Source organism: Balaenoptera musculus, chromosome 2 (assembly GCF_009873245.2).
Source record: "Balaenoptera musculus isolate JJ_BM4_2016_0621 chromosome 2, mBalMus1.pri.v3, whole genome shotgun sequence".
NCBI lineage: Eukaryota > Metazoa > Chordata > Mammalia > Artiodactyla > Balaenopteridae > Balaenoptera > Balaenoptera musculus.
The window spans coordinates 54,717,812-54,745,379 of record NC_045786.1 but is presented as its reverse complement, the minus strand read 5'-3'; the positions used below and the strand labels follow the sequence as shown (position 1 = coordinate 54,745,379).

Below are 27,568 nucleotides of genomic sequence, written 5' to 3'. Positions count from 1 at the left end.
AAGTTATTTTGGATTAGGTAAATCCTGTTAACCAACTCATTTAAATAATTTTCTCTTTAATTCTTATGATAAAATGGTTGTGATACTTTTTTCAGCTTCATAACTTTGACTTTGTGCACTGACTGGTGTCAGGTAATAACCTTTACACGTAATGAAACTTGACCCAGGGGGTTAAGTGGTTCATCTAAGATTCACACATAGCCCCCTCTACTTTACTATGCCATACATACTTGAAGGAAAGTAGGGATGTGATGAAAGGCCTTGTAAGGCCATCTATAGAAGGAAACTGTGGTGTTGAATTAGACTTTGTTCATTCAATCAAAGCATTTGGAATAGGAGGGTACTCCTTTTCCTTGCAAGTTTACCTCAGTTGATGAGCTTTTTACAGTGCCCTGTGCCTGTGCGGTCAGAGAGATGACACTATCCTGGAGTAATCATCATTCCCTACTAGTGAGTATTTACTTACAAATTTTTAAATGAATGGCAGAGCGTGGGTCTTGGGAGCTGGGGAGACTGCATATTTGAGACAAGTTGTGTTACTTAAAGATACCTTACACTCTGAAATACAGTTGACACTTTTTTCTTTTTAATTTTACTTTTTGGCCGTGCCACGTGGCATGTAGGATCTTAGTTCCCTGACCAGGGATTGAACCAGCGCCCCCTGCATTGAAAGCATGGAGTCTTAACCACTGGACCGCCAGGGACAGTTGACACTCCTAAGTACAAATTATGATTATATCCAGCTGCATCAGTTAGTGATGTATGGGAAGTGTTCAGAGAAGTAGACATTATCTTCCAGTTAAATAGTTAAGGAATGGCCAGATATCTAGATCTAGTTAGAATTGGTTAGGGAGCAATGAAATCACTTTTAAACGGAAGAGGTAGGAGGTTTTAAGCTTTACAGCTAAGGTTTCAACTAGACAATAAATGAGTCCTTATTGATTGTAGGAATTAGCTTGTAAAATACCACAGTTAAAGATTGGTAGTAACTCCTTAATAATTTAAGACTGGTAGTCTGATTGTGTCTTCTCCTTCGATGTTTATCAGCAGAGGTTGTATTTGTGTTTCCTTTTCCAGCTTTTAAATCATGGCCTTTCAAGTAATAGTCTCTGGAAGAAAAGGGGCCTTCAAAATGACTACAGTTGCTGGCACCAACTTTATGTGGTCGGTCCCAAAGTAGTTTTTAAGATTAGTGACAACTATGAGGTAAGGAACAAAAGAAGCCAAGCCTTCCTTGGTTTAGGAGATTTTTATAATACATATGTGATACTTTTTTCAGAGTTTGTGAATGTTACAAAGGAACTGTGGTTATCAGAGCCCCAGGCATCTGGAACACTGTAGACAAAACCATTCTCTTAGGATAAAATTGACCCTGATATATATGACAGATACAACCTTCAGTTTTTAGAGCAAGAGTATGTAAAGAGTCTTATTTTCTGAGCGGTCTCCTCACTGGATCAACTTCAAATAATTTGTGGTACTCTTTTCTGTTTTTGCAGGGAAGACATTCATCCTTGTATACATCTGCTGGCATGCATGGCCTTTAGATTTTGACATGAGTGGTCACGGCATATTTGAAGAAGACTTGTTCTCTAATATTCTTAACTAAAGATGGCCTCTTTTGTAAGTTAGAGGTGAGTGACGAGAGCTCTAGATTCTGCAAGATGCTTATTTCTAATGGCTGTTTTTGTTTGGTGATAATAGTATCCTTCTCTGCCTAGAGCTTCCTTGAATTTTTTTTGAGAGCTCTTAATTGTGGGAAATATACTAAGAAAACTTGGGACACAGATATGCATGTAATTGCATGTCGGATATAAGGTAAGTGTGGGTATTTTGTTATGGATTGCTAATTCAAAGCTTCTGCAGAGTTCCTTTGGGGTCATGTACCAGTATACTCAGTTTGCAAACATTCATGGAAGTAAATACTTGATGTCCCTGAGAATTTTTCCTGCATTCCTGCATTTAAATGAATACATGTTTCATCTAAAACATGGTTAGACAACAACTTCCTGGTTTCCTGTTCACATTTATTAACTGTGACTCCATAAATATATACACATTGCATAGCAATACATATTTTCAGTGTGGTTTACAGTTTCAATTAGAATTCTGGGACTTTTTAAAGCTGAAGTAAGAATTCTGGGATATAATAGTTATACTACCTTAAATAACCTTTATGCTTCTGAGTTATTTGTGGTATTCTGTGCTTATGTGATAGGTAAACTGGACTTGGTATAAAAGCATGTCAGATGTGACATAGTTCCCTGCTTTCATAGACTCATTGTTACTTAATCATGTAATCCTGTCAAATTTTAAAGTCCTGTAATTTTTTCCAACTTCATTGATATCTAAGTGATAAATAACATTGTATAATTTTAAGGTATGCAGCATGATGTCTTGTAATGTGTATATATAGTGAGAAGATTACCACAGTAAGTTTAGTTAGCACGTCTATTACCTTACATAGTTACCATTTCTTTTTTTTGTGTGTGTGAGAATATTTAAGATCTACCATCTTAGCAAAATTTTAGTATACAATGTAATATTGTTAACTAGTCACCATGCTGTACATTAGGTCCCTAGAACTTATCTTATAATTGAAAGTTTATTACCTTTGATCAGCATCTCCCTATTTCCCCCACCCCCTAAGCCCCTGGAAGCAATCACCATTCTATTCTTCAGATTTATTAGATTCCACATTATAAGTGAGGTCAGAAGTCTTTAATTTTTGTAAACAAAACTGATGTTTTGTTTTATAGGTCTTTACTGGTAGAAGTAATTTATGGAATTATGTGAAAATGGTAGTACTTGTCTAGAATTTTCAAAATCTTACAAAGATCAGGAAAAAAAACTTTATTGTATTAATTTCAAATAAAAGTTTTACTGATTTCAGCACATAGTCAGTTATAAGCCTCTACCGTATCATGAAATTTTCAGATACATGGTATTCAGTTTATAATACATTGCCAGATTCTGTTTTACTCATCTTTGCATTCTAATTCCCTTGGGACTGGCCATAAATATAATAATGTTCAGTATTTGTATTTTCTTAAAGCAATGCATGTTATCATGGTTTTTTTTTTTTTTTTTTTCTTTGGTCTTGAAACTTTTGCAGTCATATGCAATGCCAAAGGAAGAGAGAATTTGGTCACTGAATTTTCTGAAATGTCAGTGTGGATCCTACCCAGTAGTGTTGCAACGAGGCTAAAAGTCGTATTAGCTGCCTTTAGGACAGAAACAAACCACTCCTTTTGTGGACCAAACCACAAGGTAAAATAACCTTGTTTAAAGAAAAAAAGTAAGAGTGTATTGCAGAGGCCTTGGCTAGGTTTATGATGACACAGGACCTTGTCTGAACATGATGATTTCAAAATTTGAGCTTAAAAGGACACTCTGAAATCCAGTCAATGTGCCTCAATAGACTTTTCAGAGGACATTATTCTTGGCAGAAAAGGTTGGCTTGACATGTGAAAACTGAATAGCTAGAAATGGCAGGTGTAGTCATACACTTTGCCAGTTCTTCAAACATCCCTTTTTTTCTTTTCATAGATTTTTCTGAGCTAATTATTTTCTTTTTTCTTTTTTTATATATACATATATATACATATATGTGTGTGTATATATGTGTGTGTGTGTGCCCACACACACTGTTCAAAGCAAAAATGGGAGCTCACCCTTGGATCTCAGAAGGCACACAGGTGGCGAGATGGAAACAAAGACATATAAAAAGGAAGCTGCCACCTCTTGGATCAAACATTGAATGACAGAGTTCTAGGTGTCTAAGTGATGTCCAGAAAGAATATTTATGGAACACATATGAAACGCAATGAGTGTGGTAAGTGCCCTCACAGGGATGTTGGTGTTTAAGGATAGTTTATTTTGTTTATTTTTTTTTTTCTTCAGTTGCCTGCAGCTGGTCAGTGGGTTCAGAGCCTATCACAGAGTAAATGTTTAAGAAATATGACATTACTGATTTTTTTAAATGTTATTAGATACTTTACAGTTAACTTCTTTTAGTGAAATATCTGAAATTAGAATCTAGGGCTGTCTGATAATCTGTTTTCATACTCTTAATACTCAGTAGTCTCAGTAGTCAGTTTGGCCCTTATCTGGGAATAGCTATTTAGTGTATACCAGGATGTGTTTCAGAAAAGCTAAATACTTTGTCATGAAGTTTACGATGTATTTATAGGGATACATTTTAGTCATTTTTGGTCAAAAGTGGAAATAAAGTGCTGTTTGAGTTCATAGGGGTGAGAGTACCTCTCTTGCTTAGTTGCATGGTGAAGGCCTACTAGAAGAGCAGTATTTGAAATCCAGTTATGTTTGTTCTAGATGTGAATGTTAATATACAGCTTCAGGTGTTCACATGGCCAGTCCATCTTTGCCAGCAGTGAATAGGAGCAGTTAGTACAGGGGAGCTGCTGGGTTTTTGCTACAGGATACTTCATTCAACTTCTCAAATGGTAGATGAAGAAACCTTGTTTCTGTGACTTCTGCCCTTCAGTCATAAAAATGACCAATAAACAAAAATTTCTAGGAAACAGTAGATGTTTTAACAAATATTTCTAAGAGTAGATATGATCTCAGTGAATAGTGTGTTGACTTCCTAGATGTGGTAACTTCTACCTATTACTTTTAGGGTAAGGTTTATCCAGTTTATATTCTGTTTTAGTCACTGAACTATGCATAACTTGAATTAATTTGCATTTAGGCATATATATTTTATTTTAAGCATTCACTTCTGGGTCATTTTAAGTGGACCATAAACTGGCAATACCAATAGATTTCCAGGTGTCCTGTTTTCTGGGGAAATTTCATCAAATATGTTATAGCTTAGCAGTAAATAAATACTCTGTTGGCCATATTGGTTATTGAAATCTAGTACTGTTTTCTAATGATGGTTCTCTGTAGTGTTAGTGTTATAATGAACTGTCCACTTTACTTATGAAATCTGAAAATTAGTCACTTTAGTTGGGATTCCTCTAGGTTTGTAAGTGGTAAAGAATATAAAATATGAGTCAAAACAGAGTCACTCCCCATGCTATAGCACCTGAAGAATGAACCCAGAGTTGAAACAAGGAGACTTCATTTCCATGGCTTGGACTGAATAAAATAAGAAATCACAGAGGATTTTAAAAAATTGTGATATGATTACTATGAGAATAAGTTATTGCAGTGATACCGATTTTTCTTTTGTAGGATGGCAGAAAATTCAGGCATTATATTTTTCTAATTATCTTTTGCATAATGTATAACCCACTCTAGAGAACTTGGCTGGACACTGGATTTGAATTTTAGACGGGGTGTTTTCTCGACTAAAAGAGTGAATTATGGCCCTAAGTGATGTCAAAGTAACAATACAAATATTCCATCCCCCAAAATTGCTGAAGTCACAATGAAGAAACTTTTATAAAGGCCTTGAGTTACTGAATAATATTTTTGTTTCTCTAAGATTTTAACATGACAAGTTTTGGAAAAATGGTTACAAGAATGTGCATAGATAGAATGAAACATTAATGGTTCACTAGAGGTCTTGGTGTCATTATGACTGTTCTCTTTCCAAGGCCTGTCATAAAAGTTGGCATCTAATAGGTTTTTGATGGATAGTCATTTTTGTTACATTGTTGTCTTAATTACTGGTAGAATCAACACATGAATGAACAAAAGGTACAAGAAATTTGCCTTATAGTATAGGCAAAATTTGGCTTCCAGTTTAACCTTTATTTTCTGATTTTTTTTTTTTTTTTTGTAAAGATTGAGTCAAGAAACAAGGAAGTTTATTGTGCCACAGCCTGGGAGCAGGGAATTGGGTGGTACTTTCTCCCCCGCCCCGTGGCCTGCACTGTGTGGCTTATGGGATCTTAGTTCCCAGACCAGGGATTGAACCCAGGCCCTCAGTAGTGAAAGTGTGGAGTCCTAATCACTGGGCCACCAGGGAATTCCCTGGATGGTACTGCCTTCAACTCACTTATGTGAGAGTGCCAAATTTCGATTTGGGGCTTTGGTGGAAAGAGAAATTGTTGTCTCTTCTTAAGGGACACCTTTCCCTGTTTCAGTCTAGCTCGCTGGAGAATAAATCTTCATGTATAGAAACAAAAGGCATGTCTTTATTTGAATTTATTTCTAGAGCATACCTCTTAGAAATCAAGAGGGCATAGTTGTTGAGGCATATACAACAGAGTTTACTTATTAGTGGCTAACAGAGTACTTGACCACATAAAAGTATGTGAAAATTCATCTGTGATATTATTTAGGTTGGCAAAATGTATTGATTATTTATTCTCTTGGTTTTTATAATGCACCTTAAACATTGTCCTACAACTCATTGTAAAAGAAAAGACTTTGAATACTTGTTTTTGAAATGACAAACACATGTACAGATAATTCAAAGAAAATAATGGCAGATAAATGGGAAATATCTCAAATTAATTCATAAACATCCTTTTAAAATCATTGTGTAATATATATTTCACTATCAATTTTACAGAGATTTGAAACATGATGTCAACTAGAAGGTGATTGGCTATCATTCATGGACATGAATGGAGCCTAAGAAAGATGGACAAAGGATTTCATCCAGGAACTTAGAATCTTTTTTTGCACAATAGATACTCCAATATAGATGGCTGTTTTGGAGCTACCTTTCATATTGAAACTTCTAACTGGTCCCCTTACTTCTAGCTTCAGATTCTCTAATTGATCTGTCTGCCATAGCAGTCTTTGGGAAAGATGACGAAACCACATCATGTCCTTCATAAATCTGCAGTTGACATGTTTTAAAAGTGTTAGAAATAAGCAATAATCAGAGAAGAGGACAAAGATTATATAAACTGATAATATTTAGAGCATCTTTTGCCACTGTCAAAACTGGAAATTTTCCAGTTCTAGTGGCTGAACATTTGGATTCATAAATTTCAGACACTCCTTTCCTCTTACCCTTTGATCCCTAAGAATCTCAAGAAATTTGCACAGCAAGATACAATGTGATTGCAGCCCAGGATGATTTTAGGGTAGTTTCGCAAACCATTTTTCTGTTAACATAGATGAGCAGATTTTTCTGGAGTATCCTGAGCAATGGTACTTATGGACTGCTACGGAAGTCTACACCTCATACGAATTTAAGGGGTCTTTGGCCAGGGCCCTCCTGTAGAGACATTTTCTAGATCTTTTAATCTGTATTGATTTGCCTGATCCAACAGCATCAGGACAGCATCTCTCATTCCAGGTTTCTCCCCAAGATTCAAGTGTGTGAAGGGTATCTACTGAATTGAAAATTATTTCAGCTGGGTAAAACTTGAAGTATTGGCTAGTCTGTACAAACTCAAGTAAACATAAGCTAACCCTGTAGGAATATGTGGATAGGAAGGGAAGGACAACAGATCTTGAGTTTAGCTGGAAGCTTCACCAGCTTTAAAATTACAGACAAAATAGAGATTTATACTGGCCTGTACTTCATCTTGGCTCTTGTATATTTTCATTTCATTGGCAATCTTTGGATTGGTGGGGTGGAGTATTTTCCTTGCCATGGAATATCAACTTGCCTTCAAAAGTTACCAGTAAAAAGCCCTATATATGTTGCATTTTTATGCATATGTGATAAACCTTATTTTCCCCCACGGCATTTTAAAACAACTTGAAATCTAATCCCATTAACTAATTAACTGGATATATGTACCTTATGAATTTATTTAAATACTTAGAAAAATTGTGTTTGGGTAACGGTATTGAAATTAAAATACTCAGTGAATGATTATGTGTGAACTGTTCATTGAATGTTAGGAGATGAAGAGAATGAAATTCAACATGTAAGGGTTTATTGTATTTTATTCTTTCTTTGCTTAATCTTTTGTAATCTAATACTCAAGTACAGAGGCCTACATTTATAAACATAAATCTATTATTTTTAGATACTTTTTAAGATGAATGTTGTAATAATGCAGCTTGTTTCCTAAGGAAGTTTCTAAAAACATGTTTGGTAAAATTGTCTTCTGGAAAAGACTTAAGAAAGGGATTCTGAGGACATTTTGTAAGCTATACACAATTCTGTATTGTTTATGGATAGCAGAAAAGAGAAGGACATGGGAATGTTTAATACATCAATCATAAAAGCAAAGGAAGGCACTAATTACTGTTTATATGCATTTTGAGAATACTGTATATGAAATAACCAAATATAATTGCTTTGTGATATTTCTTAATGTATTGCAAATGCTAACAAAGAGTTTGCTAATATATGTAGAAGAATTATTTTTAATACATGATTATAGAAATAAGGATTGTTAGAATATCTCTGAATGATGTACGTTTGAAATCATTTGATTGGATTATTGTGGTGGGTTTTTTGGGGGAGGGGGATTTTTCTGTATACAATTGTTACCTAAGAAATTTTATTAAGGGTGCTCTATCTGGTTGTAGATGTTATCCTGTAAATGATTTTTATGTTAAAATTTGTATGGTATGAGATTGTCTTATCATGATGGAATTTTTGCACAGGAGAAGAGCCTCTATGAACACTTGTATGATCAGGGTTGAGTGGGTGTTTTTAATTGCTTTGTATATAGTAGAAAGACTACTGTGCTGTACCATCCTATCAGTCATAGAGGTTGGTGACATTTTGGGCACTTCAGTTACTAGAATATAATGTTGGCTACTGAGAGGAATTTCTAGACCACTTTGTATTAAAAGTAAATAAAAGCTGAATTTAGGAGGTAGAGAATTAGGGGGTTTTGGAGGGTTGTGTGTTTATATGCATATGCACAGAGACAGTTCTTAAACAGCATACGGGCTTTACTCCATGCTCAGATGTTGGGCATCTACATAATATTTTATAAATATTCTAATGTTAAACACAGGTAGAATTTTTTTCGTTTTGCCAGTGGAATTGCCTATCAATATTAATTCATTTCTGGTAGAAATTGTTAAACAGTTTGTTATAAACAATGTTATAATGTTTTCTTGTTTAACCTCTGATTTTCTTTTTTTTTTAACCTGTAATTTTCTACATGTATAAACATCATTGTAAATACATACCAACCTAATAGGATAGAAATATTTTTGTTTGCCAAAAAAAATGTTCCATTTAGCCTCTCATTGTGTTCATTGGATCACTAGACTCAGTTTTTAGATTGTGAGAAATACATTGTGTAGTATTTAGTATAACTATATCATTGTTTTATGACAGGATTCATCATGGTGAAAACGTCACTGGACTGCCTTTGTTTATAGTTTTCAGATATATTTGTGTACAAATAGAACACAGCTCTTTGTATATCTTAGAGAAAGCTCCACATGTGGTAAAATAGCATAGGTTAGAAAAGTTTTCATTTGTGAGTGGAATTTGACTTTTAATGAAAATAGTGAATTGTTGTTTTAAAGTACTTATTTCTAGTTGTATAGGCAATTTGTAAATTTTTATGGATGATGTTAGTGATGGTATATCACACCTGAGCTCATTAAATAGTGGACTGACCAAAGGAATGTTTTTGTATTATGTGTATATAATAGACACCACTATTATATGTTTTTTAGGCATATGAGCTATAATTTCTGCATGTTTTGTAAAATATTAACTATATAGAGTGAAAATTTTTGCTAATTGTCAGGTTATCTTAGCTAATAATTGGCCAGCTAAAGGGGTGTTTTTATAGATGGTTGTTAATAAAATAGTTAGAATATATAATAGTTTTGCTTTAAACTTTTAGTCCTTGGCTTATAGGGATTTCCTAACATATACCTATGTATACATATACACACACATATGAATACATGCACATATGTGTTTTATAAAACTAGTGATATTAAAAGTCATAGAATGGAATTATTTTTTGGCCTAAACAATTACCATTTGGCCTTGAGGGCAGATATAGGAGGTTTTAGTTTATGAACTTTATTTAGTTGCTGGAGGATACTGTGAGGCTGCTAGATATGTGGTAAACAAATGTTGGTTTTGGTTTTTTTTAAATAACATCTGCCTAGGATTTGCTGAGTAGGCATATATTTTGTGAGTACCAAACTGATAGACAAAGGTGAAAACACTGTTTTGGTAAATTGAATTGCTAAACCACGTCTATTTGGGATATATTTGGTTGCTCGGGATTGTATTATTACTTTGTTTTCTGTATTGAAGATACATGTTATTTCATGAAATAATTTTGGATATATAATTTTTGTCAATTTTGGAAATACCTTTTCACTTAAATGTTAAAGTTGTAATCATTGATCATAGATATAGTAGAGTAAGCATCTTCATGAATTAGGCTTGATTTCTGAGAGTTTTTTGTTTTTATGTTCTTGAGGTTTTGTAATTAGACATTCTTTGTTTAAAGTGTAGAAATCATTGCCATTCATATTTTTAAATACGTAAACTTGTACAGTTTTTCTTATTCCAATCAAATTTTTGAGTTTTAAATATTGGGACAGAGAAGGGAAGCATTTGCTGTGTGTTGAACAGACAAGCTCTTCTATAACAACTTCCTAGGTATTTAGGAACTCCCTCTCCATACACACACACACACACAATTAATATATTAATGTTGAACTAATGGTGAAAAATATCTATTACCAATAGAAGTGTTACATGACCCCTATGTGTTTATACTTGGTCTGTATGGGAGGGGGGAATTATTAGGTAGTTGTGTGCATGAGATCAGATGTTTGTTTTTTATACCATATAATTCAATAGATGTGCAGAAATTTCTGTCATAGTTTTGAACGTATATTTACCTAAAATTAATAGCACATAAGCTTTTTTATTCTTGTAGAAATGAAATGGTACACTAAGTCTCACTTAGCTGAGTGACATTTAGACTTCTGTGTATGTAATTACATTACAAACACATGTTCTTTCTAGATATAGACATTTCTGATATACATATAATTTTGCCTCTATTTGTGGGACATGTAGGTATAACTTATTTTCCCAGATGTGCTGAGGTTCATGATGAAATTCATTTTTCTAAAGAACATTTTATAGAAATGTTTCTGTGTTCATTTGTTACATGGCAATAACCAAGACAAATTTGTAAATAAGGGACAAGAGAAATAATTTAGTTTTAAACATCTGGTATTTCTAGATGTACTGAGAGTCTCAAAAAGTATAATTTTGTAAAAACTTTCATTGTAAACGTGTTAGTATTGATACTGTTGTCTTTTAAAATCAACATGGCAATGACGTTGACAAACAGGCTCTTGGAGCTACGCAAAATTTATCATATATTAGTTTGGTTGTTAAGAGGAAATGTTGACAAGTTTATGCATTTACCCTGTTCTCATATAGAAGAAGAATTTGCTATTGGTACATTTGTTATAATTCATGAGCCCATATTGACATATCACATCATAAATCACCCAATGTCAGTAGTTTATATTACGGTTAACTCTTGGTGTTGTACATTCTGTGGGTTTAGGCAAGCATATAATGACATGTATTCATTGTCATCGTATTTTAATGGCCCTAGAAATCCTCTTTGCTCCAACTACTCATCCCTCCCCTTGTATTTCCTTTTTTTTCCCTTTATATTCAAATTAATAAATGACTTTGTCAGAGAGATTTTATACTACCTCCTGGAACTATACACAGTTCTGTATGTGTTCCCTTGGTTGCATGACAATATTCAAGACAACTTTGTAAATAGGCAGATACGAGTTTTTAATTTTTATCATCTAGACTTCCTAGATGTATAGAGTCTCACAAAGTATAATTTTGTAAATAATTCACTGTAAAGTTTCATTGTTTTCTTCTTATGTCTCAGCAGTGAAATTGATGGAACTGTGGATTTCTTGAGCTGTATACATATTTCGGGATCTGTTGAGTTAGGGAAAGCAAAAGTTAAAAGGGTACTTTTTCACTTTTGCGTTCTCATCTAAAAGAAAATTTTACATTTTAATCATTGTTTAGTGCTTGGATTTTTATACATTAAAAAAGCCAAGTCATAATTTGTAGTTGTGTTGCTGATAGGGCATTACATATTTTAATCAGAGGAGATTTTATTCTCTTTGAATTATACAGTTTTGTGTTTAATTGGACTGCATGACAACATTCAAGACAACCTTGTAAATAACAGTAAATTTATCATTTAAAAATTAGTTTTTCTAGATGCATGGAATTTCACGAAGTACAAATTTGTAAATATCTCATTGTAAAGTATCATGAGGTGGCTTCTATAAATGTTTTAGCAGTGTAATAGGTAACTAGTAATTGGCCTTTTAGGGCTTTGTAACATTTTGGTGTTTATGTAGTGAGTTTTTGGGGATAGGTGTACACAGATTGTCTCCATATCTTCAGATTTTTAGGTTCTCATGTTATAAGAAAAGATTAGATTGTATACTTTTAACAAAGAAAAATGCCCATGGGATTTATTTTCATCTTTAGGAAGAAAAAGGAAGACATGAGAAGGGAATTGTCATTTTAAACCGTAGGTATATTGATAGTTATATAACATTGCTGAAGTAATGGTTATTTTGCTATGCTATATAAACCTACTATTTGCAAATTTATATATGTATATGCATATGCATGCATATTATAAATGTATATACATGTACATATGTAAAATTAGTTTTAGGGGTATAGATATGATAGTGTTCTTTCTCATTTATTAGCTTATTGCTTTACTTGTTTTTTTTTTTTAATGGAAATAGTATTTCAATTGTAAGCTTAAACGTGTAGAAGCCCACTTCATGTTATATCTAAATGAATGTTAATTTTTATATAAAATGTTTAAGCAGCTGTGGATATGTTTTTTTAATGTTTTCATATATACATCTGTATGAGAACAGAATTTCCAGGATTATGAATATTTTTCTGAGAGCTTTTGAAAATTTTTTGGAGAGTAGTTAATTTGTATGTTATAATCAGTAACCAATGTTAAAACTATTCTCAGTTGCCTATAATGTAAATAACGAAAATTTCTTAGAATCCTATCCAGTATTATCAAAGTGTAATCAGTACATCTTTTTGAACAACAGTTTGGCAATGACAGTCGAAATTTGAGTGTGTAAAATTTTGGAAATGATATAATCTGCTGATGGGATTTTATGTATTCCTACTCTCAAATCCATAAAGAAGAAAGTATGTTATAGACCAAGTATAACAAATAATTTGAATGTATGAAATACACATCATTAAAAGAATGATTGTAATGATAGCTAATTCATATGAATATCATTCAAACACTGGAAAAGTATTCTGATATTGAAGGGTGTTTTAAGTTGATTTTTAAATTGTCATTTTTGTACAAATATCAACTAAGTGTTTGTGCTGAGGTGTGTCCATATGCCTCTGGTTTTTCTGTTTGAAACATTAATGGTTACTGTTCCTTGGGAATGGGATTATTCAGACATGATAATGGAGTTAAGTAATGCTTACTCATTAGTGTTAACTACAATGGTGATTATTTTAGCATTCTTTTTGAAATTTTTGTACATGCGTAAGTTAAATACTAAAACATTGTTTATATATTTGTGTATTGCTACATGGCAATCTAAAATGCAAATGTGAATTATTGAATAGAAAGTTGTCTGGAAAAACATGGCAAAATTTTAACATTACTGTATAAATAGATCAGAAAAGAAGGGACTGCTGCCACTTTCTGCCTTTAAAACTTTAAAGGTATTTCAGAAGCAACATTTAAACAACAGAGGAAATTTTAAAGATACAACCAATTTGTGCCTGTCTTCATCGTTACCTATTGACATCTCGGGAGTGTTGGGCTGTTGTATCCAACTTTGTATTCCCAGTGACTGTTACGAATAGTTTTTGAGTGATCATGAAGAGCGTGTGACTTAGATACTAGTGCTAGTGCGGCAGAGAGTTTTACACAGTGAAACAGAGTATTGGACTATCCACGGAAAGAAGGGAGAAGATGGCATTTGAGGTAGGTGCTAAACAATTACATTTGGATTGACCAACACAAAGGGTAATTTTATAAGGCAGTGCCATATTTGTGGCATATTGTACGGGGGAGGAATCTCTTGGGATAAACTCGAATTACTCTTAGTAATGGGCATAATTGGAGAATGGATTGTTTTCTTTTACGGTAGTTGAGTCTGTCAGAAGGATTTCAAATAGGTCTTTATGGCTTTTTAGATTATTCAGAATTGGCATGAAAAATGTTTCAGTAGTCTCAATGTTTGTGCTAAAGGTACTCTGAAAAGGTGAAAAAGTAAAAAAAAAAAAAAAGTCTCTTTGGGCAGTCATATTTGCTAGTTTAATTATTTCCATTCACTATTCCTATCAGTTCTAAAGTCAAATATTGTGTACTTGCTTCTCAGGTGAACATGATGAAAGAAAGACATAACATGCAGATAACCTGAGGATGCCTGACATCATCAGGAACATTCTTCCTGTGAAGTTCCTTAATTTGTAAATCTCAACTGTAAACCACAGGTAAGAAGGTTCTGGATCAAGAAATGCTGTATTAGGATGAGATTTTGGCTAGGCTCAGGAAAATAACACTGGGGGTAGACTTTGTTCTTGAGTATCTTTGAGTTACAAACATTCCCGAGAATAAGTAAACCAGTTATTTAAAAATATAATTTTATTAAAGATGGAGTCCGTGAATAATGTAGGTGGTTACTTACTCCTTCCTTCAATTAATTTACTTATGACTAAACATGACAACTAATATTATAAAGGAAATGATCAATATTTTAATAATTATAAATTAGAGAATAGACCAGCTGTGTTTGCGTGTGTAGTTTTGTGGTATGATAAAGAGAGAAGTTCGTGGCAACCTAAAAAAGATACTGATATAGAATAGTAGTAGTAATAAAGTCATGTTGAAGTTGGAGAGTTGAATCAGCTATAGGATTGATTAATGAGGAACTGTTACTAAGCCTTAACTGAAATTGTAACAAAGTTCAACATGAGCCTCCATTTACCTGCTACTTCAGTGTTTGGTCAAAATGCTATGTATTTTACCTTATAATGTTTCTTGTTTTTCCCTATAGGGAGATGATAGTTCCAAGAAAAGACACTTTTGCCATCTTTGTTTTTAATATCAATAATTGGTACCATGAGACCTGTTGGCAGTATTCCTCTTTTCAAGTGTTCATCACTCCCATCCATCCCTGGGCCCAGGAGAACCCCTTGGCGATAATGATTGTGTAAGGACACTTTGAGTGCTCATTTGATTCAGGGAGGGGCACTTTGGTTAGACAGGAATTGATTATTCTGCTTTTCTTAAGCTTGATGGATTTTTGGTGGCAGCTAGTGGATATTGTTGAGGGGAACATATAAGTAACAAATTATCCTAAAACTTAGTTATGGATAATATATTATTGTGTTATTTCCATGGATTCTGTGGGTGAAAATTTCTGCCAGAATGTCTGTGGGATCAATTGGGAAGGCCCAATCCAATGATTGAGAGTGATTCAGACCACTGGAGTCTTCTGGATACTTTTTCACTCACGTCTGGCACTGGTTTTAGATGACTTGGAAGGTTGGGCTTAGCTGAGGCTTTCAACTAGAGTACCTTCACACAGCCAGGTTCCCACATGAATCATAAAAATAAGTGTTAGAAGAGAGCCTTGTGAAAGTGGCATGGCCTTTCTGAACTAGTTTCAGAAGTCATGTAGCATCTTTTATGCCATATTCTGTTGGCTAATGGTGCCGTATGGCCAACCAAAATTCCATAGCATGGTGGGATAGTGCCAAGGTGACTGCAGACCCAGACAGCTTGTAAAACCAGATGAAAGAAGGCACAGTAGGTAAGAGCTACAAATGTGGTGCTTCAGTAGTGTTTGTTTTGTTTTGTTTTCTTTTTGGGGGGTGGTCCTTGATTTTCAGAATTCTACTTCTCTCACACTCAGAATCCCTCTCCGACAAACGTCTTATTCATTACCTGGCATAAAATAAAGTCTTACTGAATTGTTTTGTGATTTGGGGAGTAAATTAGGCAAAAGATAAGAAGTTAAAAGTTAACTTGGTTTTTGAATTAAGTCAATTTGGGGAATGCAAAAGGGAAAAGGCCCAGGTGCAATATGTTGATACCGAAAGGTACAATCTTAGAACTACAAAAGCTATGGAACTGTTAAAAAAAGAATGAGTGGGGACAGTTGTTGATGAAATCAATAATGTTATAACACATACTGAATCCCTGCTTTTAACACACCAGGAGTTTTTCCCTTCATTTTTTACTATACCCCACAGGAAGGTTAATAATTCATGGGATGTGCTGTGAAGAGTGAATGCTGACAAATTCCTTAAACATTCTTTCTCAGAGAGCCTCACTGCCTACCTGCTGTCCATGGGATAACCTTGAAAGTGAAAGTTTTAATCAGAAAATGTTTCTTTTTTCCTCAGGATAAATCATAGCTAAATAGAAGATTAATGGTTTTTTGGGAGGTACCTACTCAGCAATTTTGATGGACTCTGGAATAATGAATGGGTCAGGAGCCAAATCTTTTCCGAAGTTCCACTGTAGTCTCTATATTTTTAATATAGTTACTGTTTTTCTTGTCAAATGGACTAAGCTCCTTGGTTATTTTCATTGCAATGTTTAGGCACTGTTATGTTTCTTGTACAGAAATGTATGTAGATTGCATGATATCATGAGTGAGTGATCTGGAGATACAAGAAACCATACATAGTAAAAAAGAAACAGGCAACATGAAGAGAAAGTTTGAAGGATCAGTCCATTTAGCAAGATGTAAGAAGAAAGACTCCCAATATCGGGCTTTCTCATTGTTAGAAAATTCCAAAATGAATTTTGATCCACCTGTTATTTCTTCATAATAGAATAGCTGTTGCATCATGAAGTATGCTACTAAACTTTTCCCATTTTTTTCCCCAATGTGTCCTCTCAGGTGATGACTGAATAGGAAAAACTGATGCCATTGCTTCTGCCACCATCTTCAGTAAAACCAAAGACAGTCTTCATAATGTATAGAGATTCCTCATTGATGTGTTGCAATGGACACTCCCTGTAGATCGCAAAAACAGGCTGAGAAGGCTGAAGTTTCAAAGTGACCTAAAGGGTGATAGTGGAGAGAACTGTAACCAGGCATGTTGACTGTTTTCATTGTTGCCATTGGACTAAATCTCAGGAGCTTGAATGATGGAGGCATTATTACACAGAGAAGCTCAGGATGGTATAATTTCAAGGCTTCATTAGAGTGCTCCCATAAGTATTAGGTGCACATTTTTAAAATTTTCATTTATCACAGGGAAATTTAAAATTGACTCATAAAAAATCATCTTTTTCAAGATTTCAAAGGACATGGAAATTTGTGAAGTATAATATTTTACTTAAATGCCTTTTTTCCTCTTCTAATTCTGCTACCTCTGTCTGTGTTATCTACTATTAATGAAATTTTGTGCACATCCTTTTGGGTGTATTGATAAATTAATATGCAAGTTATTTTTTGGGGAGGTCTATATACTAGCTACAAATTTTCTACACAGTAAACATGGTTTATATATAAATTGTAAATTTATCCAACTAATTTGTTGAAATAATTCCAGTGAATTGGAACTGCTAGGACTAGGGTATCCAAAATTTATAGTTTTGAGTCCAAACTGGTTTTCCCTACTATACAGACAAGACTTCATCAATCTTGTTTCCCCAGTGTTTATGTGGGTATATTTCCTAAAACTGTACACATGTTACATTTTTAACCTTTGGTAATATGGTATTACAAAGAAATTGCTTTTCTTCTGTTACTGTTCAGCTCTGTCATCTTCATATATGCTTAATCCTTACTAGTCATTTGTGTTATTTCATTTTCTTCTGTTTTTTTTTTTCCATTCCGTTGATATATCAATGTCTTTGTTACTGGTTTCTAAGAACTCATTTATTATTCAGGATGTTAACCATTTGTCATGCAGTGCAAATGAAGTACCATATTTTATTGCTATCAATTTACTATGGTGTTTTGTATTTTGGTTATGTATTAAAATATAATCATGTGCTTTATGCCTTTTGAGTTTTGTGTTTTTCTTAAAAAACACGTTTGCATTAGTATCATTTCTTGGTCTGTATTTTCTTTTTTGCATCAACTATTTTGTCATGTTATTTCTCTTTCCATTAATCATTACTGTAGTTTTAAAGCATTACATATTCAAATTACTCACCTTAACCTAAGTAGTTACCACTTATTTTCAATTCTACCATAATCATATAGAAATTCCGACATATAATTGACTGCATTTCTATTTATTGGTTTGCCTTACCTTCTATTGATACTTTAAAATTACTGTTGTCTTACCTATTCCATTGAGTTCTATCTCATTTCTCTTCTCTTTCAGAATATTCCCTGTCTGTACTTGCATTTTTTTCTCTCAATTGACGCTTAAAATTGCTTTGCAAGTTGGAAAAAATAATGCAGTTTTTATTTCATTTGCAACAAATTTAATAGATTAATTAGGAGAGAATAGATCTCTTTAAAATTGAGTCTTCCTATCAAACAGCAAGGTATGTCTTTCTATTTTTTATCAAATTGTTATGTTGGGATACTGCTAGTTTAGTTTTTTTTAAGTTCATTCCCAAGCATTTCATAGTTTTCTTAATGTAATGATGGGGATTGTACACTTAGTTTATTTTCATATTGATATAGGAAAGCCATTTGTATACTTTTTAAATGCAGTTTCATCGAAATTCCAAAATTATGGGTTTTTTTTCACAATTTGTAAGTACTTATGGGTCATCTTAGGAATTTTTATATCTTTAATTAAGGATTTTTCACCAAATTTGGTGACAGGTTTAATAAAACGTCTCGTGTTTTGCAGTTGATCATATTTGCCATTATAATTATTGATTAGGCTAAAAATTGAATTTTTCTAAAAATGAACATTTTACATCCAGTGAATATGTGAACTAAATTTTGTTCATTTTTCTATTATATTCTCCCCTATTATAGTCATTATAGTTTTAATTGCACTTTCTGAAAAGATAATCCTAAACAAAGAGCTTTATTTTGTTCTGTTTTTGTTGGAATTTTATATTTGGTTTATTGGCTCTATCAAAACTGTTTTGAGTATTTTTTTTCATGAAGTAGACTGAAAACAAGAAATACTAGCATTATTTTATTTTTAATTCTATTTTGATATAACCTTATACCTACAAAAATGTAGCAAAAGTAGTACATAGGTTTCTTTTGTTGTTGTTCATCTGGGTTTTTAATATTTCCCAGCTTCTTATGTTAACATCTTACCTATGCAGGATACAATTATCTAAAACAGGAGACTTCTATTGATGTACTACTATTAACTGATTGTTTTATACATCCAAAGTGAGATCCAACATTACATATAGTTGTCAAAGTCTCCTTTTCATGATTTTGACACTAGAAGAATCTGCAAATATCTTAACCATGAATGTCTCTCAGTATAGGTTTGTTTGATTTTTTTCTTTGAGTTTGAGGTTATATACTTTTGGCAAGAATACTACAGAAATGTTGTAGTTCTCAGTTCATCACTAGGGATCACATAATGTTGATAGTGCCTTATGACTAGCAATGTTACTTTGCTTACTTAGTGTTGCAATTAATAAATATCTTTTGGGAAAGATACCGCAAGTACTGTTTCTTATGATACTTGCATATGCTAATTTTAGCATTTATTGAGGTTTCCTGTCAAATCATGATTTTAAAAAAATTCTGTCAATCCTACATTTTATTAATTGGAGTTGTCCAATTATTTGGAGCTGTCCATTCTTCTCCATTCAGTTTTTCAGTTATTCATTTCAGTGTAGACTCATGGATATTTTCTTTATCCTATGCATAAAGATGGATATCTACTACATTACTCAGTTTTTTAAAAAAAATTTTAAGTTATCCCACATTTGGCTTCTGTGTCTTTTTAAAGTGTCCCTATCCTTTCTCAAGCACTTACTTTCTGGCCATGTAACAGTGTCCAGGTTCATTTTGTTCTTATCTTGCTCTAGCCATTTCTCCTAGGATCCCTGGTTCCTTATGGGAAATAGTATTTGGAAAGCAAGATATGTATCAAAAGTTCAGTTTTCTTTTTATGGCTGAATAATATTCTATTCTATGTATATACCACATTTTATATGTTGATGAACACTTGGGTGTTTCCAGTTTTTGACTTTGAATAATATGGCTAGTGGCTACCCACATTGAACAGTGACACTATGAACATTGGTGTACAACTGTTTGAGTCTCTGTTTTTATATCCTTTGGGTATATACTTAGGAGTAAAATTGCTAGGAGTGATGGTAATTCCATGTTTAGCTTTTTGAGAAACTATCTTAGTTTTTGTTATGAAAAGTTTCAAAGACAAATGAGAGCATAATAAACTTTCATGTATGCAGGAACTGGATATTTTGCCATATTTTGAAAATTAGAAATACAGTAATATTTCAGTCCTGAATTTGTATATGTACAGATCACATTTTTAAATAACTACAGTGTTATATCCCTAGTTTTATTAACTAGAATCCCTTAATATGTTTTAAAATAAATCCTTATGTAAATTTGTTAGTCATTCCAAAGATATCTATGATAGTTGAAAGAAATCTGAATCCAAGCTGGGACCATACATTTTTATCTAGGCCACTTTTATCTTAGTTTTAGCAAATTTATTAATTTATTATCAATATTCAACCTCATTATTTTAATATAGGACATTGCCCTTGCTTTTTTATGTGTGTGTTAAAAACTTAAGATTTGATCTTTTGTAATTTATTTCATTTGGGAGGAATTTAATTTTCATGTTTGTTATATTCTTAATGATTTTATCCACTATATTTTAGTGTATTGAATGCATTTTGGTGAGCTAATTGGTTTAGGTTATTTCTACCTTGAGATTTTCTCTGTCTCTATCTCTATCTCATATATTCTCTTTCCCACATACATATACTTGTATGTATTTATAGACTATGTAAATACCTTTATAAATTATATATATATACATTTATATTTATATAGATCATAACAGAAGTACAGCCCATATTTGTAGCTGTGTTAAGGGTTCTAGGAAAGATGCATATTCTCCAGTGTAGAGTTCTATAAGTGATTGTTAGCATGGTTAACTGTAAACTTGTTAGAGATCTGTGTCTCTATCATTCTATTCTGTATCTCTGTCATTCTATTAGAGATCATTTTAGTCTTACTAAATTGACTTGCTATTGATTTCCTGACCTTAATTTTCTTTTTGTTTCATTTCATGTAGAATATTTGATCATGCTTTCAATCTTCCATGAGCTCTTAGCTCATGGAATGTCTTAAAATATGTCCCAAATAGAATCTGATAATGCATCTTCCATTTTCCCATCTTCTCATTCAAGAAATAACAACTAAGATCTAGTTTTCTTTTATTTCTTCTGAATGTATTTTGTTACCTCAAGATTTGGGGACACCAGTCTTTTTAAGACATACCATCATGCTGCCTCTTGAAAAATATAAAATATAATCATTCCATATAGTATATCATAGCAGGATACCTAGTCCCACCTATGAAATATTTCTTGATAAAAATTCTCATTTAAACTTCTGTATGTGTTTTTAAAATAGTTGTAGTGTTCAACTCAGCAGTTGAAGAATTATGCATTCCGTCTCCTTTGGTTTGTTAATCTATGGTTCTGCAGCATCCCTTGGTTTTTAATTTTTTTCATGTCATTTCCCTTTGGAGGAAATCAGGCTATTTTCCTTTTAAACTTTTGCATTTCTATATTCTGGACATGGTAGATGGCATGCTACCTATGGTGGTATTTGATATTTTCCTCAATTTTCTATGGTATTTAGATTTTAAATGCCTTATCAGACTGGTTTTATTCATTCTTTAATCATTTATTTTAGGACTGTTTCCAATTGCATCACATCATGATTCATTATAAGGACATTATCACATCATAATGTTTGTATATCTTTCTACGATGTCAAGAATCATTCAGTATTTAATTTTAGCATCAGCTTTTCACTTAAAAAATCATGGCCTTTATTCATTATTTCATTAATACATATTTGCTCTAAATAAGTGATAAGAAACTTCTTAATTTAAATAGGAATTTTCTACAACTGTTAAGTTCTTAATTCAAATGGAAACACAGGATGAATCCTTGATTCTTTCCATTTAATTATCGGTTATAGGATAATGAATTTGATGTCCTATCAGTCTCCAAAGATGATTAGTATAAATTCATGTACTGTAGTCTAAAGACAGAACTGCATAAACTTGAGTATTTAACAGTTGTATTGCTAATATAATAATGTTAGTATGGCAGTTAGGAAACCCATGTGTACATACAGACAAAGGATAATTCTAACTATTGAAATTCATATTCAATTTTTAGAATTCACTTGTACAGCTTGTAGTTAGGATATTTTTTCTCAGCCTTTATAAAATTCATTTTTATTCTATTCATATATGTATAGCAAATAATGCTTGGTTTTTACTTACTTTTAAATGCTTTTTATTTACCTTTTTGTGTTCCTTTCTCTATTTTACAAAATGTTTCATTATGTTTCCATTTGGTTACCTTTACTTATTTTCACTATCTCATTTTGGATAGATGCACAATGTTTTTTTCTTCATCTAGCTCATATACTTTAAAATAGTCTTAAATATATATTTAGCTTTCAAAGAATTTGTGAATGTGTTATTTTTGACATTTTTTGGCTTGAAGGTTGAAGACAGTAACATGTTCTGTCTTACTGTTCATGGGGATAAGGAGGTGATTTGCACTAATCCTGTATACAGACAGAAATGTGAGGTCTCCATGTGTGCCAGAGATACATGAACTTAAAAAAGTTATCAGTAACTCACTTCCAAGTGTATAGTTACGGAGCAAGGACAACGCAACTGCAATAAAAACTACATAATGTAAGGTGTTGAATGTAAGATACATAGTAATCACTGTTCCTTAGAAATTTAAAAATTGCACTGGGAAGATACTGTGAGCACCCTTGGTCTTGGGGGTGGAGAATATTTAAGTAAGTCTTGAGAGATACTCACTTGTCCTTTGTTCTTCCTGACCCTATCTAGGCCTCTGACACATTGTTCCACTCCTGTTATCCTGCTTAATTATTTCTAAGATAGGCTATGTGAGAAATACCCTCCAGGGCTGCTGCACAGCTTTCTCTACTCTGAGAGAGAAAGCATAACTCACTCTAAAATATAGCATTAAAAAAAAAAAATTAAAATGTAGCATGCCAGTGTTGTTTATGTTCCAAGTGTTTAGATACTTTCCTTGTGTCTTCCTTGATTTCTCATTTGAATCCATTGTCAGAGAACACACTCCGTTTGATTTCAATTATTTTAAATTTGGTTAGATTTGCTTGTTTTGTGGCTTGAGCTGTGGTCTGTCTTGGTAGATGTTCCTTGGGAACATCTGCCACGGTTTCATGGAGCACACTATGGATGTCTACTAGATCCTGTTGGTTGATTATGTTGTTCAGCTTTGTATATCCTTGCTGATTTTCAGGATAGTAGCCTATCAATTGCTCAGAGTGGGCTATGGAAGTCTCCAACTATAATTGTGGGTATATACTAGCATTTCTGTACTTGTTTGTAACAAGAATCGGTTCATATTACACACATGCTACATCATGCTCTTCTCACCCAACAATGCCTTGTGAAAATCTCTTCCAGTCAACCATAATAAAACTAATTCACTGTTTAAAGAAATGTAGCATGCCTGAAATGTGTCATGGGCAGAAGACTTTAATAGGTTGCATATGATTCTCCTTCATTTCTTACCTGTGTTGATCATAGAATCAAGTGTTGAAGCAGAGGTGCCACAAAAGGAGAATATCTTGGAACAATAAGCTGTAACATGGAGTAGAGGTCTTTTCATGCATGAAAAGTAATTGTTTTGTTGAGCCAGTGAGACTTTGAAGTTGCTTTGGCTTTGACTAATATAGATGGATAAAATGCAGACAAGAATTCAAGGATTGGTGGATGAATGCATAGAATGGAGAGTTGGATTGATGGTTTAAAACTTGGTTGTAGGAGTGGATAGATGGAAGGAAGGATGTAATAAGGAGATTTTCTACATAATCAAGCTTATGTGGATTTAAGAATTAGTGGGTGAAATAATGCAAGGTTGGATATTTGGAAAGAAAGAAGGCTGGGAGAGATGGATGCTTTACGGAATTTAGGGTACAGTAATGCATGAAAGAATGCAAAATTGGCTGAATGTAAGACCAAATGGAAACTAGAATATATATGAGTGGATGGCTGGATGCAAGAATCAATTAATATTTTGGAAACCATCAGTTGTGAATATGGATTGAGGGACTCAATATTCAGTGAAGGTGTAGATAGATAGATAACCTAGACATCAGAATTTGAGTGGATTCCAGAATGGAATGTTAGATGCATGGATCATATGCATGTTTAGATTGTCAGATACAAGTATGTCTGGCTAGAATAATGGATGAATGTAGGGATCAATGCATATAGATAGATTGATTGCATGAGTGGATAGAGGTATCATTGATGGTTTCAGGGTGGCCTGCTAAGTGAATTAATGCGTGGATGGATTGATTCAAGTAAGGATGGTACAATAATTTCATCATTGGGAAAACAGACATACAATAATAAAATCACATATTTAAAGTTGAATGAATAGATGGATGTACTGTTGAGGAATATAGGCTAATTTATTGTTACTTTTAATTTAATTTAATTTAATTTAATATATTTTTGGTTGCGTTGGGTCTTTGTTGCTGCACGTGGGCTTTTCTTTGGTTGCGGTGAGGCGGTGAGTGGGGGCTACTTTTCGTTGCGGTGCGCGGGCTTCTCATTGTGGCGGCTTCACTTGTTCCAGAGCGCGGGCTCTAGGCACAGGCTTCATTAGTTGTGGCGCACAGGCTTAGTTCCGCGGCATGTGGGATCTTCCTGGACCAGGGCTCGAACCCATGTCCCCTGCTTAACCACTGAGCTACCAGGGAAGCCCTGTTATTTTTAAAATTAGAAAAGTTTAGTGATTGTATTCAAACAGTTGTGATAGTAAATAAGAAAAAAAAAAGAAACCAAAATCCAACTGTAGTGAGTTCACAAGAGTATTTTTATCTAATGATGATTTTTTATATTTTAGTAAGTTGGATACTTTTAGGTAGTTGATCAAAGAGCCAACTTTACCTTCTGTATATTATGTTGGTCATGGTATGTGTCACAATTTTCCCATATTTCCCACCGTTTTAACTGAGGTGTTATCAATTTAAGAAGTGAGACCTTTTCATGGGTCACTACCTGACATTTCTATAATTGATCCAAATATTTGTACTTGTTTATCATTTCTATGGATTTTATTCTTCAAAAGTGCTGGTAAGAATTGGTAATGCCAGTGTACCCTTTGTTCCTTTTTTGATCAGTTTAACGTGAAATCCAATTTATGAATGAATTCCATAAAACATATAATGTTGTCAAATTGTGATGTGATTGCCAATTGGATGCAATAGAAGAGATAAAAAGGCTCTTAAATTTTGATATAGTATTGGTACATAGATCATATAGATTTTGATTTACTACTCTTATCTCCTCTCACCATAGAATTTGATATTATCTAGACAGAGGCTATAATCTCTGTCTGTACATTCAGTAAGTTTTACTTTTATTTAAGTATTAAATGTTTTGGAATAAATGCATTAATGGTAGCTGGATAGAGGGAGACAAGGAAGGACATCAGGCAGGTAGGAAAATGTGAAAGGGGTATAAAAAGACATCAGAAAGCAAAACGATTAGAAAGTAGAATTTTCTGCAGATAATGTGGGTCTTAATGACAGCAAGAGGTTGAATTTTATTCCCAGATGTATGAATTGTGATATTACTAACATTGTCAATGGGTAGGTAAGGTGGGTGTACAGGAGGAGTTAAGGAATATTCCAATATTAGTGTGATGGAAGGAGGTTCTTAACACCCTTTCACTTGATGAGTGAATGAAGATTCTTCAAATATTTTTAAGCTTTTCTTTTCCCTCTCCCTCCTTTAATCCCTCCCTCCCTTCTTTTCTTTCTTTCTTTTTTTTTTTAAACGGCCAGTAGATGTGTCCATTCACAGGGCAGTTATTTTTTATTTATTTATTTTTTAATTAATTAATTAATTTATTTATGGCTGTGTTGGGTCTTCGTTTCCGTGCGAGGGCTTTCTCTAGTTGTGGCAAGCAGGGGCCACGCTTCATCGCGGTGCGCGGGCCTTTTCACTATCGTGGCCTCTCTTGTTGCGGAGCACAGGCTCCAGACGCGCAGGCTCAGTAATTGAGGCTCACGGGCCCAGTTGCTCCGCGGCATGTGGGATCTTCCCAGACCAGGGCTCGAACCCGTGTCCCCTGCATTGGCAGGCAGATTCTCAACCACTGCACCACCAGGGAAGCCCCTTCCTTCTTTTCTTTCTTTCTTCCTTCCCTTTTTTTCTTTCTTTCATAAGCATCTTTCATACGCAAGGGACCAAAGAGATTTGGGCTGTAGGTAAGAGCATTAAGGCCTATATTCTTATGTTTAAGATAGCCTTTTAGTTGTATTGATGATGGATTGATTCTTGTTTGAGTTACTTGACACTATATTTCTTTTTCATCAAATCTGTTATGTGCCCTATCTGATTCTTTGAGTTTAACCCCAGATTTTTGAGTTGTCTCTTGTTAGTGAAAAACACTTAATGAAGTCACGAGTTGAAATACAAAGAGTTTTCATCCAGTTATGACCATCAGAAATTGCACAAGCAGGGAGAATGCGGATATTGTGATAACGGGTTTTGATTTTGGAAAGATTTCCATGAAATTCTATGGAATTTACAGACCACATTATTACCTTCTGCTTGTGCCGTTGTCTTTTTATTTTATTTTTAATCCTGAACTGGTCTATAAATTAGCACTAAAAAGTTACTTAGGAAATGGTGTTTCAAAGAATATGTGTGATTGAATGGCATGGAAATAATTTTGAATAGAAGATGGGTACTGAGATCACAGTAAATGGGCTGAGGAAGGAAAATTATGGTTTCATCATTTTCGTACATAAACCTGGTTTTCGTAGCCTGGAGATATTTAGTGTCAGGGTCATGGGAGTTGTTTTCTATTGAGTACCAGTAAAATCTTGACTCAAAGATGATATCCATCTGTCACGAGGCATAGCTATGTGATAACCTGTTGTTTATTTTCATTTGCAGTCTCTCCCTCTGTACTCTTCCAGGTGGTGAACATGTGGACAAGAGGATCATAGATATCTTCTGCAGTGGTTCCATCCACAGCATCACCCAAATGCTGTCATTATTTCCCCCTTTCGGAAGCTTATTGCATCTTTGTATCCCAAAGGGCACAACTTTTATATGTGTCCTCAGGAATAGAAGTGACATGCTTTTGAAAAGTAATTGCCTGGAATATTGTTCGTATTTCTCTGTGCTCTGAGTATATCTTGTGTTTTTCTTTATTGTTGTATTTACCTCATTACATTTTTTTATCCATGTTTTACTTTACAAATGTGAGATTTGTGTCTGATAAATGTAATTAATGCAACTCCATGGACACCTTGGTCGTGCCCCAGATAATAATCAGGCTTTCTCACGAGCCCAGTGCCTCCCATGTGCCAGTTCTGGTATCAATTGTAAGATACTTTGTTCCTCATTTGAATCATGAGCCCACAGTTTTTAGAGTGGTTCCAAACAAGATCCTCA

General features: G+C 33.7%; 1 long non-coding RNA gene and 1 other non-coding gene across 3 annotated transcripts; both read left to right on the top strand.

Annotated features, from left to right (window-relative positions):
• The first annotated feature begins 640 nt into the window (after positions 1-640).
• LOC118889753 lies at positions 641-17,897 on the top strand. Of its 2 annotated transcripts, XR_005018612.1 has the most exons (7): positions 641-1,634; positions 1,722-1,818; positions 3,116-3,835; positions 6,491-13,877; positions 14,275-14,389; positions 14,953-15,108; positions 16,810-17,897. It is a non-coding gene; the product is annotated as an uncharacterized LOC118889753 (long non-coding RNA). The 2 variants fall into 2 exon arrangements; XR_005018611.1 differs by having other exon boundaries at positions 641-1,818.
• LOC118891568 lies at positions 3,328-3,401 on the top strand. The gene has a single exon (XR_005019123.1). It is a non-coding gene; the product is annotated as a small nucleolar RNA SNORD107 (small nucleolar RNA).
• Positions 17,898-27,568: the final 9,671 nt, after the last annotated feature.